Source organism: Lissotriton vulgaris, chromosome 1_1 (genome assembly GCF_964263255.1).
Source record: "Lissotriton vulgaris chromosome 1_1, aLisVul1.2, whole genome shotgun sequence".
NCBI lineage: Eukaryota > Metazoa > Chordata > Amphibia > Caudata > Salamandridae > Lissotriton > Lissotriton vulgaris.
This window is the reverse complement of record NC_141685.1, coordinates 1,268,319,756-1,268,332,458: the sequence shown is the minus strand read 5'-3', so window position 1 is coordinate 1,268,332,458 and position 12,703 is coordinate 1,268,319,756. Positions and strand designations below refer to the sequence as shown.

Genomic DNA, 12,703 nt, shown 5'->3' with positions numbered 1-12,703 from the left:
CTAACATACCTGCCCCACTTCTGTATTTTTCTGCTATCTCACTCTCAACTTCATTGCTTCCTGTTCCTCCTTTCATTTCCAGCCAGTCATATTGAACTGTAAATTAAAAATGGCAAAATGGGTGACAGTGTACCACAGTGCATTTGTACACATGCATATGCATCAACCGCCATCGTGGAATGGCTTTATGCACACTCATGTGTTCTGATGCATACACACAGATACATATGCACAGTTGGTCAGCTTGGAATGGCTTTTCTTTCATTGAAAACCCATTCCAAGATGGCCACTAAAGTGTTTGCATGTGTAGTTCAAGTTCAAGTTCGAGAATTTATGTAGTGCACTACTCACCCAGAGGGTCTCAAGGCGCTTGGGGAGGGGTTCATTATTTATCAAATAGCCAGGTTTTAAGTTCTTTTCTGAAGGAGATGTGGTTCTGTGTAAGGCGGAGGTGAGTGGGGAGTGAGTTCCAGGTCTTGGCCGCCAAGTAGGAGAAGGATCTACCTCCCATGGTGGATCTTTGGATACGCGGGACAGCGGCGAGGCCTTGATTGGAGGATCTTAGTTGGCGGGTGGGTGTGTAGAAGGATAGTCGAGTGTTGAGGCATTCGGGCCCTAGTTTGTAGAGGGCCTTGTGTGCGTGGGTGAGGAGACGGAATGTTATTCTCTTGTTGACGGGAAGCCAGTGGAGGTCTTTCAGGTGGCCGGTAATGTGGTCTTGGCGAGGGATGTCCAAAATGAGTCTGGCTGATGCATTTTGGATGCGTTGGAGTTTTTTCTGTAATTTGGCTGTAATTCCGGCGTATAGGGTGTTTCCGTAGTCTAGTCGACTCGTAACCAGTGCGTGGGTGACAGCCTTTCTTCTTTCGGCGGGGATCCAATGGAAGATTTTTTTGAGCATACGAAGTACGTTGAAGCAGGAGGATGAGACGGCGTTGACTTGTTTGGTCATCGAGAGTGCCAAAAGAACTGGCAGTTCTTTTGGCATATCTAATGGCAGTGCAAACAAACAGCGAGAATTATTGGCTTTTTCAATGGTTATTTCAAACTTGGAATTATATGTATTTTACACATCATGCAAAATCTCTTTACATAGCACCACGATTTTCCAAGCCAACTATTTTGTCTTCTACATAGTTAAAGGTGTTTAGAAAGTTCCCTAACACTTAACAAATTAAAACAGTATGGTCAGAAGCAGTGCATGCACGTACCATACACAGACCTGGTGTAGCAGGTGTACAAGTTTACTAAACGCTTACACAACAGGAAAAACAAAGCTGGAAGAGTGTAGCTCCCATCACACATAGAATAGATGCAGCAGCAGTGTTTTTAACTGGTGTGCAGAAGAGGTACAATACAATACGAGGGTGCACAAGCTTCTGATACATACTGAAGCAGTGCAAGGTTTCTGTTACACAAAGAACAGCAATAGATAGTTGTTTAAGTGTCAGAATACAATTGTGATAACTGTGATGAAAAAAGCAAATATCTGCGATTCCACCCTGTAAAATAGTGATCAGAAACACCAAAGGTGTAAGTAATATAGAATTGGGAAACTAGTATCAGAGAGAAAGGATTTGTCAAGTAGAGAGCCCATAAACCATACAAGCATCTCTCATTTCTTTGTTCCACATTCGGAGCAATTTTATATGAGTATCAATCAGTTTTGTATAGCACGGCTTGTCACCCCAGAGGGTCTCCAGGTGCTGGTGGGCTGTACGAGCCTCGTCGAGGAGCTAGGTCTTGAGCTGCTTCCTGAAATCCTTTAGAGAAGGGGCTGGGTGAAGGCAGTGGGGGAGGTCGTTCCAGGACCTGGCGGCAAGGTAGGGGAAGGAGTGGGCTCCACCGTGCCTGTGGTGGATCAGAGATTCCTAGTTGGTTGATGGAATTTTAGGCGGTCATGGTGTAGGCAGGTTAGGACTTGTGGAGGGCTTTGTGGGCATGAGTGAGGATCTTGAAGAGCATCTTTCCAGGAAGGGCAGCCAGTGGAGTGCTCTGAGGAGGGAGGTGATGCTGGTTCTTCTGGGGAGGTAGAGGATGAGTCATTCTGTCAAGTACTGGATGGTCTGGAGGTGGTTCAGGAGTTTTTTGTTGGTTCCACGTAGAGTGCGTTACCGTAGTCAAGTTGGTGTGTGATGAGGGTCTGCGTGCCAGTCTTCCTTGAAGAGACGAGGATCCAGCGGAAAGATCTTGCGAAGCATACGGGGGTGAGGAAGCAGGTAGAGGAGACAGCGTTGATCTGCTGCTTCATGGTCAGGTGTGTGTCAGGATGATTCAGAGGTTGCATGCGTGGCTGGTAGGGGTGGGTGAGGGGTCGATTGTGGTGGCCCACCATGTGTCATCCCATGGGGAGAACACAGAAGAATACAAAGTTCCCCGGGGAGAGTACTACAGTGTGAAGAGAGTGGATGTAAAAGGTCAAGGGACTGGGAGGGTTCCCTTGTCGGAACTAGAGAGCCTCACACACCCAGAGCGTTAGGTGTGAAACACACCCTGACTGAAGGATGTCCAGTATCATCATCGGCTCACTGCCCCTCATCAGACCGGCACTGCAATGTCTGACGGAGTACCTGAAGGCACTCTTTTGGCGGGGTTCTTTTGTTCCTTGCCGATGGTGAGTGGGAGTGAGGACGGAGGAAAGTGTAGTCGGTGCAAAGTGAGTGAATATTAAAAAGGGTAATATCTCCACAATGGCTTTTATTGACATGGCTGATTCCCTAATTAAAAGGGGTGAGAGGGGAGCTAGAGGCTGTGTGGGTATACAGAAAACTAACTCAACCCCCTGGTGTGGTCAACATTAGCCGGGTCTGGTGGCTCAGTGGACTAATGCGTCTACTGCAGGGGCCTGTGTTCGACCTCATGGTCACAGGTTCAAATCCCAGCGGGTCCACTCAGCCTTTCATCCATTTGGGGTCGATAAAATGAGTACCATTGAGTTGGGTAACAACAAACATCTGTTATTTCAGCGCCAAGAGGCCCGTAGTGGTGAACGTGCGCTTTACAAATACTCATGTTATGTTATGTTATGTTACATGTTTCTCGCCAACCGGCGATTCGTCAGGACCTAAACAAAGTACTACACAAGAAGACAAAAGATTAGATGCTCGTTCACGTAGTAAAAAGCAAATACAACCTCTCTGGGTCGGGTGTAAAGAGGGCCACGGGGTCCTGCTCTAATTAGGAGACCCTAAGGGAGAGTAGCACGGGCCTCGCAGCATGCTCCCGTGAGGCCAGCGCTGTAAGGTGGATGAACCTTAGTACAGGCGCTGGAACGGCGGGACACCTACCCCTCACGCTCGCGGCACCTGGTCAGGGTTCGGACCCATGAGGAAGGCTTCTGTCTGAAGATGATGACCTCTGTCTTGTCCAAGTTGAGTTTGAGGCAGTTGATCTTCATCCAGATGTCGGTCATGGTGTGTTCAAAGCTGGCCCTTGCAGACTCAGAGTCTTCTGTAAGAGATAGGATGAGCTGGGTGTCGTCGGCATAGGAGAGGATGTTGGGTCCTTGGGTGCGGGCAATGTCCACCAGAGGTGTCATGTAGATGTTAAAGAGGGTGAGGCTGAGGCTGAGGCTGAGGGAGGATTTCTGGTGTATGCTGCATAAGATGTCTATGGGTGCAGAGGAAGAAAATGGTAAGTAGATCCTCTGGGTTCTGCCAGAGAGGAAGGAAGAGATCCAGATGATCACATTTCCCTGTATGCCGATGTGGTGGAGTCTGGTGATCAGAGTGTGGTGGGAGACAGTGTGGGAGGCTGCTTATAGGACGTGGAGTAAGAGGGCTGCTGATCTGCCTAGGTCAAGAAGGCATCTGATGTTGCCAGTTGCTGCGCAGGCCTTGGTGCTGTGGTTTAGTTAGAAGCCATATTGGGAAGGGTCGAGCAGGTTGTTGGTTTCAAGGTAGGGTATGAGCTGACAGTTGATGGCTTTTTCCAAGACTTTGGTGGTGAAGCGGAGGAGCAAGATCAGGCAGTAGTTTTTTAGTACGTTGAGGTTGGCAGAGTGTTTGTTCAGTCGGGGATTGACCTCTGCGTGCCTCCAGATGTTGGTTATGGTGAGTGTGGTGATAAAATTGTTGAGGAATTTGGTGAGGGGGCGTGCAATGATTTCTCTTAGTTTGTAGAAGTGGGGGCAGTGGGAGATCCTGAGTGTATGGAGTTCATGATAGAGATGGTGTCTTCTGCGAAGAGCTGATTCTAGTCAGTGGTCCTGGGATGGTGGGTGGGGCAGGCTGGGGTGCTGAGGTGGTTGAGGCTGGTAGTTTGGAGTTCGAAATTGTAGTAGATGTCGGCAGTTTTGCAGTGGACGTAGTCTGCCAGGTTGTCACAGATGGATTGGGAGGGGCAGGTTGTATTCTCGGTGGTGGAGGGCCAGGAGAATTCTCCGATGCTGCCAAACAATTCGTGGGTGCGGTTGGCACTTGCCTTGATGCAGGTGAAGAGGGCTTCTTTTTTGGTCTCCCTGAGAAGGTGGTGTTAGTATGGAGGGCAGATCTGTAGGACTCCAGGTTGGTGGGGGTATTTTTGGATTGCTATTGTCTCTTTAATTTCTAGCAGTGTCGTTTGTGGGTCAATAGCTCCAGGGTGAACTTGCCAGTCAGTTTGGTTGGTCTGTTGTTGATGATGTTCTTCAGGGGGCTGAGGAGATCCAGCTGGAGAAGTTCTGGACTTTGTGTTCGAGGGACTTTGAAGGGGCGGGTCTTGTTACTTTTAGGGCGATGGACCAGAGGGGTTCTGTGGCCTTGCCTCAGTTGTGGCGAGGGAGGTTCGGGAGCCTCATTTTAGGATCTTGTGGACTATCGATAGTGAAGTGGACAATGATGTGGTCTGTCTAGGTCAATTTGGTGTTGTGTGCAAATTTAGCTCTGTGGAAGATGAGAAGACGGGATCCAGGGTGTGACGGCTCTGTGCGTGGGGGTGGTGATCAGTTGAGAGAGGCAGATAATACTCATGTTTTTGAGCAGTGTGGTGGAGTCATCAAGGTCTTCTAGATGGAATTTCAGGTTGCCCAGGAAGATGTAGTGGTCGGAGCAGATAGCCAGGGAGGCTATTAAGTCCAAGATGGAGATGCAGAGGTTGGGGCCTCTGATGGTGGTGTTGGCATCGGGTCTGATCTGGAGTTGAGGTGTTCCATGATGGGAGCAGACTGTGAGACTTGCACAAGAGCAAAACCCTTCCCATATAAGCTACACTCTTTTCATGTATTTTTCTCTCTAATTACATTAGTAATTTGTAATCCTAAGTCTTTTAATGCACATGCTTAAGTGCATACTACGCTGCTGTAACAAAACCATGATTAGGGCACAATTGTGCTTCTCACACACTGCATCAAAATACCACTCACACAGACCTCATAACAGACATGGATTCTTTCACCCTATCACTCCTACAAGGTCATGTGTTACCTTTCTGCAACTACACATCCATGCTTCATCCTGGGTATGAAGCTTTATATAAGCTCATATAAAAGCAATTACAGTACCATACTACAAGACACCATTAAGCAGTCCACATGGTGAACCTGAGAGGATAAGAGGAGGGTATCAAGCAAAGAGCAAAGTCAGATATCCAAATAGAAATCAGAATTTGAGGACGGTTTGCCTGATCTACAGTATTAAAACGGTTAAAAATCTAACTGAGACGTTGGGGGATTAGTCATTAGTCATTAGTACCTCAATTGTGTCTGCTCTTCATTCCGTCACTAAAACATCTGACGAGCAGCAGGTCAGACGCTCAAGCAGTTTACACAGAGAGGAAAGGACAGAGGCTGGCAGTGAAGTAGATCACCATTTTAGGTATTTTGTTAAGGAAAGATTTCAATAGGGCGAATACCGTACGAAAATCAATGTTTGAAAATGATAGTTGGATATGGGAAGAGCATGTGGTGAACAAAATGGATTGGAGAGCCAGGAAATGGCTTGATGAGATTACAGGGAGGGAGACCATTGAGATAACGAAAGATGTCTTGTTGTCAGATTTTGTTCTTTCACATTACTTTTGAGTAGCACATTTTACTGATTCTTTGGTTTCTGAGGTGTAGGCTAAGGTTAGGGCAGAAAGCTTAACATCATGATCAAGATATATCATATATCAGAAAGAATTCACATAGATTGGGGACTGACAGCTTTACATACATAAAAACAATCCATGCCAAAAAAGGTGTAAAACTAGAAAGATTTTTAGAGCAAATTTCATTCAGCATTCATATGATCAAGTATAGCTCCCCAAATCCTTAAACCTAATTTCAGTTTATGCTGTCCTTTAAGGGAGTAAAGACTGTGCTCAAGATTAAAAATAGCATAACATCTAGCTCTCCACATCTCAAAGGAAGGGGGTTCTTTTTGCAACCATGAGGAGGCTATTCACAGCTGCGCCACGGCGGTTGCCATGAATATTAGATGACCAACTTGTGATGTACCTGGACTGGTCACTGACACCCTTAAAAGACCCAGTAACATGACCAAGACGTAGTCGTAGTTTCTATACCAGTCATGTTAGTCAAAAAGGCCTCTATCCCTAAAAAGAGTTGATTCAATGTTGCACATGTAAAGAACATATGGAGGATATCGGCTGAGTCTGCCTGACAACCAAAGCATTTGCCATCATTAGCACATCCCCACTTGAGGCTCGAAGAGATCAAGATATCTTTAGCAATCTCAATAGATTCCTGGAGGAGTTTCCCACCCTGACCCAAAATACTATTCCATTTACTATTTTGGACTTCTAAATCATTCTCCTGCATTTTCAAAAAACACATATAGAGGCTACTGATCTTATCTCTAGGATTAATTGCTTTAATAAGAGCATTTTTACCCATTACCTATTGCAGCTTTTTCTGAAGATAGTCCTAAATCTGCAGAAACTTGAAAAAGTTGGTGTTGGGCAGATGGAATTTCACAGCAAATGCAGAGAATGCATACATATAATCTTTCTCATAGAAATTCACAATTATTAAAATCCCCTTAAGTTTCCACCTAGCCATCGTCGTGTCCCGGAAAATGGGGGGTAATAACAGCAATGCTGAAATAGGAGTGTAATAGCCTATTCTATCAATTTGTTTGATTGCTACGGACCTTCTTCCAGACTTTAAGGGCTGCCCAGAGAACCTTAAAAGGGGTTTTTTGAACCTTAAAGTGGGTCTTTTTGTAATTGCTTAGTTCAACCATCCTGAATAAGCATCTCTCGGCTTCTGAGCCAAGCAGCATTTGGTAAATAGAAGGAGTGCCTGCTACGTTGCTGCTCTCTTCTGTAGTTATTAAAATCCCTTCAAATTCTGCAAAAATATGTTTAGTAATAAAATGAAAAATTAGGGACCGTCCACCTTCCCCGATTTCTGGGTAGCGTCATAAACTTCATAGCTCTGCAGGATTTTTTCTTTCCCCAGATAAACCTACTGCATATTGCCTGCAGCTTCTGTAATTGTGTTCTACTAAGCTCTAAAGGTACCTCCCTTAAATAGTACAGCACCTTAGGTAGTGTGTTCATTTTTAAAACATTACACCTGCCGACCAACGAGAGGTGTAAATATTTTGGCTTGGCAGTTCGGGTTGGACGGTTCCTATGAGGCACAGGGTCAAGACTGATTTGTATATAGCTGGGTCTGAACTGAGGTGTGGAAGTGAGCTAAAGAACGATGATGTATTCATCCCAGATCTGTGACGGGGGGAGTGTCTGAAAAGTTTCAGTGCTCCATCCATTATCTCTTTGTGTTTGCAACATTCAATACTATCCAACTCTTTTTTAATTCTTACCAGCATAGGGCTCCAGTTAACAGCTACTAATTCATCCAAACAAGCTCATCAGGATCTGCGGGATCAGGGGTAAGGCTATTAAGCTCCTTTGTGTCTGAGCGGTCTCAGGAAGTGGCTTTGGAGAACATTGTGTCATCCCCCTTTATGCTGCTTTGCGGGCTCCCCCACGGCTCTTTCCTGAGCCCAACGGTTTTTAACCTCTAAGTCACCCCTCTTGCAAGTCTAGTAAGAAGCTATGGTTTTGCCCTTGTGTCGTACGCGGGCGATACTCAGATCATCGTCTCGGTGAGCAGTTCTGCCAGCTAGACAGCTGCCAGATTTCGCGATTGTATGAGCTGCATTGCAAATTGGATGTCAGACAACTGTCTGAAATTGAACTCTTCTAAGACTGAAGTTTTGTTGCCTGGGAACAATCCTTAATTTTGGACAAACAAGTAGTGGCCGGTCCAATTGGGCCCCTTGCCCAAACCAGTGCCTAAAGCCAAAAACCTAGGTGTCATTTTTGACACCAAGCTGTCCTTTGAATCACAAATTAACTCGGCCACTTCTGCATGTTTCCTTATCTTGAAAATGTTGAGGAAAATCCTCACGGCATTTCCTATGGATCTAAGACGGCGGTTTCAGTGATGATTTCCTCAAGACTGGACTTCTGTAATGCCCTATTTTCCAGGACTCCATGACGTAGCATCAATAAACTTCGAACAGCTCAGAATGCAGCAGCAAGATTACTGTTGGGCATTTCTACATTTGACTCAGTCTCTTCACCTTTAGTCTTACTCCACTGGCGACCAGTAGCCAAGAGGATTCAATTTAAATCATTATATATCGCCTTTAAATCTCTTAACAACATGGGGACATCACAGCTGACGAAATTCCTTAAGCCAAAAACTCCTGCCAGAGCCTTCACATCAGCCAAACTAGGAAACCTAATTGTTCCTAGAGTTAGCAGGATGAGATAGGGCTGTAAGAGCTTCAGGGCCACAATGGCCAGCCTTTGGAACTCCTTGCCTACCACATTGAAAAAAAACCTAGTCTCTTTAAATTTAGGAAGGTCCTTAAAACTTGGTTGTTTAAGGTTTAATTGTTTACTTATCGGTTTGTACTGATTGAATCAAAGGCAACGCCTAGACACCCCATAGTATTTGTCGTGCTTTATAAATTCTCATTGTGAGAGGGGACCCGGCAGGATTCACCGTTTGGCCGCACTACATTGCTCCAAATCCCCTGCACGAAGAGGACGCTGCTGAGATAATCGCATCCAGCTGGAAACACGGAAGGAGACACCCACCTCTCGTCTCTCTCCACAGCAAGGACGGAAACCGAGGGGAGGAGCGGAAGACGAGGCACCAGTGAAAACAGACGCCAACCAGGAAGAAACGTCAAGGATCGTCGTGAGGGCGGAGCTAAAGACGGAAGAAGCTGACCACGCGAGGGATGCCGAATCTCGGAGCCGGGAGCTGGAGCTGCACGCCGAGAGTCAAGACAGCATTCCTGACAGCCAGGAGGCGGAGGAGACCGAGGACCACTGGACGGAGGAGTGGTTGGAGGAGGCTGGAGAGCGTGCCGTGACTCAGGAGAGTTACGGCAGGTCCGGTGCGTGAAACCGGAACGGGGTGCTGTTGTTGTGTTGTGGGAGGCGGGCAGTACAGAGTGTTATTGCGGGTGGAGGGAGGTAAAGTAAAGTAAGGGAGCGTTGCAGGAGTCTAAATGCTGACGTGGAAGTTTAAGGCTGCAAGTTTAAGGCCGCACATAGAAGAATAACTGAGCACTACATGGTATAAAGCACTTTTGAGAGTGATTCTTGGGTACTACTATTCTGCACAGGTACTGAGACACGCTTGTCTTAGAATATCGGTGTATGACCTACTCTTGTACTATACTTAAATCCTGTTTTTCCACTTGGGCTTCACTTCATTTCCTGAATCCTTCCTCAATATCCACCCTGCCCCTCACCATCCTTATTCCATATTTCTGAGCACCACCGGGTGTAGGAAAAGGGTGATATTGTCAGGACTGATGTACTGATGGGCTCCCATTTCTTTCCTCTCTGTACCCTCCGGGAAAAACCAACGCCACGGAGTCCACAACGCCCCAAGACCTTAGTCATCAGACTGAAGAGGAAAGAGCAACGCTGAGCACCTCAGCCGGCCCTTCAAGAAATGAGAAGACACCTACCGAAGAAGGACCTCTAGAGCCTGTAGTTAAACCTAAGTCTGTGTCATCTGACAATAAAGAAGTCCCTGTTCGACAATATATTCAGCCTCCGCGTCTGTATATCCAACATGCCCTCCCACACTCATCATCATCATCATCATCAGCTCTGATTTTATCACCTAAATAAACTGCCTCCTCTGTAACTCTTTGGTCAACAAAACCTGCCTGGTTTGTGCAGATAATCTGGGTTTTTGCATTATTTAATTTATACCCAGACAATTGGGCAAAAAGAACATCCAATTGCTCTATTTACGGCATTGCTACAGCTGGTGCTGTTCTATTCTATTCTATAGTTTTGGTAGAGCGCAAACAGCTGCCCCAGCAATGAGGCGTCCCGGCGCTAAGAACCAAGACCCTGGCCTGAACGGGAAAGGATGGAAGGGAATTACGGGAGAGGGAATAGGTACGTTTTTATTGCTTTCCGGAACGCCGGTAGGCTATCTATGGAGCGAATGTGTTGCGGCAGATCATTCCAAAGTTTGGCTCCAAGAAACCTGAAGGAGCGGCCGCCCATGCGGCAGAGTTTTATGCGCGGAACGCATAGGAGGTTTTGGTTGGAAGATCGCAGGTTACGTGACGGCGCATAGGGGGTGAGGAGTGGTCGAAGCAGAGGGGGGGTATCAAGTTTGATGATTTTGAAGGTCATGATGAGGGCCTTGAATTTGATTCTGGAGTCGACGGGTAGCCAGTGTAGTTTTTTGATGGTCGCTCTGGCTGAACATCTGCGGGGGAGGCCGACCAGAGTTCTAGCCGCAGAGTTTTGCACGCGTTGGAGTCGTGCTACCTCACTTTTGTTGGTGCCAAGAAGGAGTACATTGGCGTAGTCAAGACGCGAGCGGATGGTGGCTTGAATAATAAGTTGACGAGTTTTGGCGTCGAAAAAGCCAAGTATGTGGCTAAGGCTCCTCAGCAGGCCTATACAGGTACCAGCAACTTTTTTGGTGTGGGCCTGAACGTTGAGTGAGGCATCCATCCAAACGCCTAGGTTTTTCACTAGGGATTTGGGAGAAGGGATGGTGCCTAGGGAGGATGGCCACCAATGCTCATTCCAGAGGCTGGTGTTTTTGCCAAGGAGTAGCACCTCTGTTTTACCAGCATTGAGCTGTAGACAGTTCGTTGTCATCCATTGGGCAACCGCGGAGAGACCGTTTTTAAAACTGGAGGATGAGATGGAAGGACCTTCTGAAAGAGCGATGGCCAGCTGTGTGTCGTCGGCGTAGGACACTAATGTCAGACCCCACTCTTTGGGCACTGCCGCCAGAGGCTGGACGTAAAGATTAAAAAGGGATGGGCTTAACGCAGAGCCCTGCGGAACTCCCTGTGCAATGGGGTGGGGTTTGGATAAGAAGGGGGGGGCAGAGACCCGAAAGGATCTGTTTTCGAGAAAAGATCGGAACCAATCCAAAGCATGGCCAGAAACTCCAAATGTCTCCAAACGATTAAGAAGGATGTCATGGGATACCGTGTCAAAGGCCGCGCTGAGGTCCAGAAGAATCAGCGCAGCACTTTGACCGGCATCTAAAATCGTTCGGAGGTGCTCTGTGGTGGCCAGGAGAGCAGACTCAGTACTATGGCCTGGTCTGAACCCATTTTGAGATGGGTCCAGGATGATGTTTTTGACCATGTGCTGGGATAGAGTACTGTTCACATGTGCTTCAGCGAGTTTGGACAGCCATGGGAGCAGGGAGATTGGTCAAAAATTCTCTGGTTTTGATGGGTCTAGGGTGGGTTTCTTGATGATGGGTGAAACCCACGCTTGCTTCCAGGCAGATGGTACACTCGCTGAGGTAAAGGAGAGGTTCAGAATACCTCTAAGTGAAGATAGGAAGAAATTGAGTGACTCTAGAAATTGAGCCGGGCGCATGGGGTCAGCCGGAGAACCAGATTTAACTTTTTGGCATAGATTGATAAGGTTATCGCCGGAGATTTCCGGGATATGAGTCAAGGTAGAATAGTTGGGGGGAGGAGAAGGGCTGCTGGTTGGGCTAGGGGAGTGCTGAGGAAAAGAGGTATACATTTTCTGTACCTTGTCGACAAAGAACCTAGCAAGATCTTCGCATTGTTGCGCGGAGGAGATACTAGGGAGGGGAGATTTGCTGCTCTGAAGTTCTTGCACGAGTTTAAAGACTTCTTTAGCAGGTGTGGGACTAGATTCGATTTTGTCAGCATAAAAGGCTGTTCGCGCAGCACGGATGGCTTTGTGGTACGTTTTTTGTTGTAGTAAATAGTTTGATTTTTCTTCCTTGTTATATTCTCTACGCCAAAGGCGCTCCGCCCTTTTGCAATCTTTGCGTAAGGTTTTGAGGGTATCGTTGTACCAGGGGTTGGATGGAGAGTTACGTCCTTCCGACCATTTTGCTGGAATGAGGATATCTAGCCCTCCCGTGATCCACTCATGAAACGCGCTATAGTTGTCGTTGATGTCAGAATTGGTGTCATGGTGGAATTCTCCTAGGGTGGTATGGAGGTCATTGCGGGACAGTTTGTGCCATGGTCTTTTTAGACGACGGGTCGATGCGGTATTGTGCCTGCTTTTATTGACCAGTATGGCCAATTTAATAAGGTAATGATCAGTCCATCCCATTGGTAGGGGTGTCTCTGAAGTAAGTTTCTCCATGTTTGTGAAAACTGGGTCTAGGATGTGGCCAGCTAGGTGCGTTGGAGTGAGAATAAGAGAGTTGAGTTGTAATGCAGAGAGATCTGCGAGGAGATTTTTGATCGTAGCGTCGTTTAACAGGTCA

The 12,703-nt window shown here is 46.9% G+C and overlaps 1 protein-coding gene across 1 annotated transcript in view; it reads left to right on the top strand.

The window, feature by feature from the left end:
* Positions 1-12,703, top strand: part of RAPGEF3 (Rap guanine nucleotide exchange factor 3) — a 977,833-nt gene that overhangs the window by 687,068 nt on the left and 278,062 nt on the right. The gene's annotated exons all lie outside the window — the stretch shown is intronic.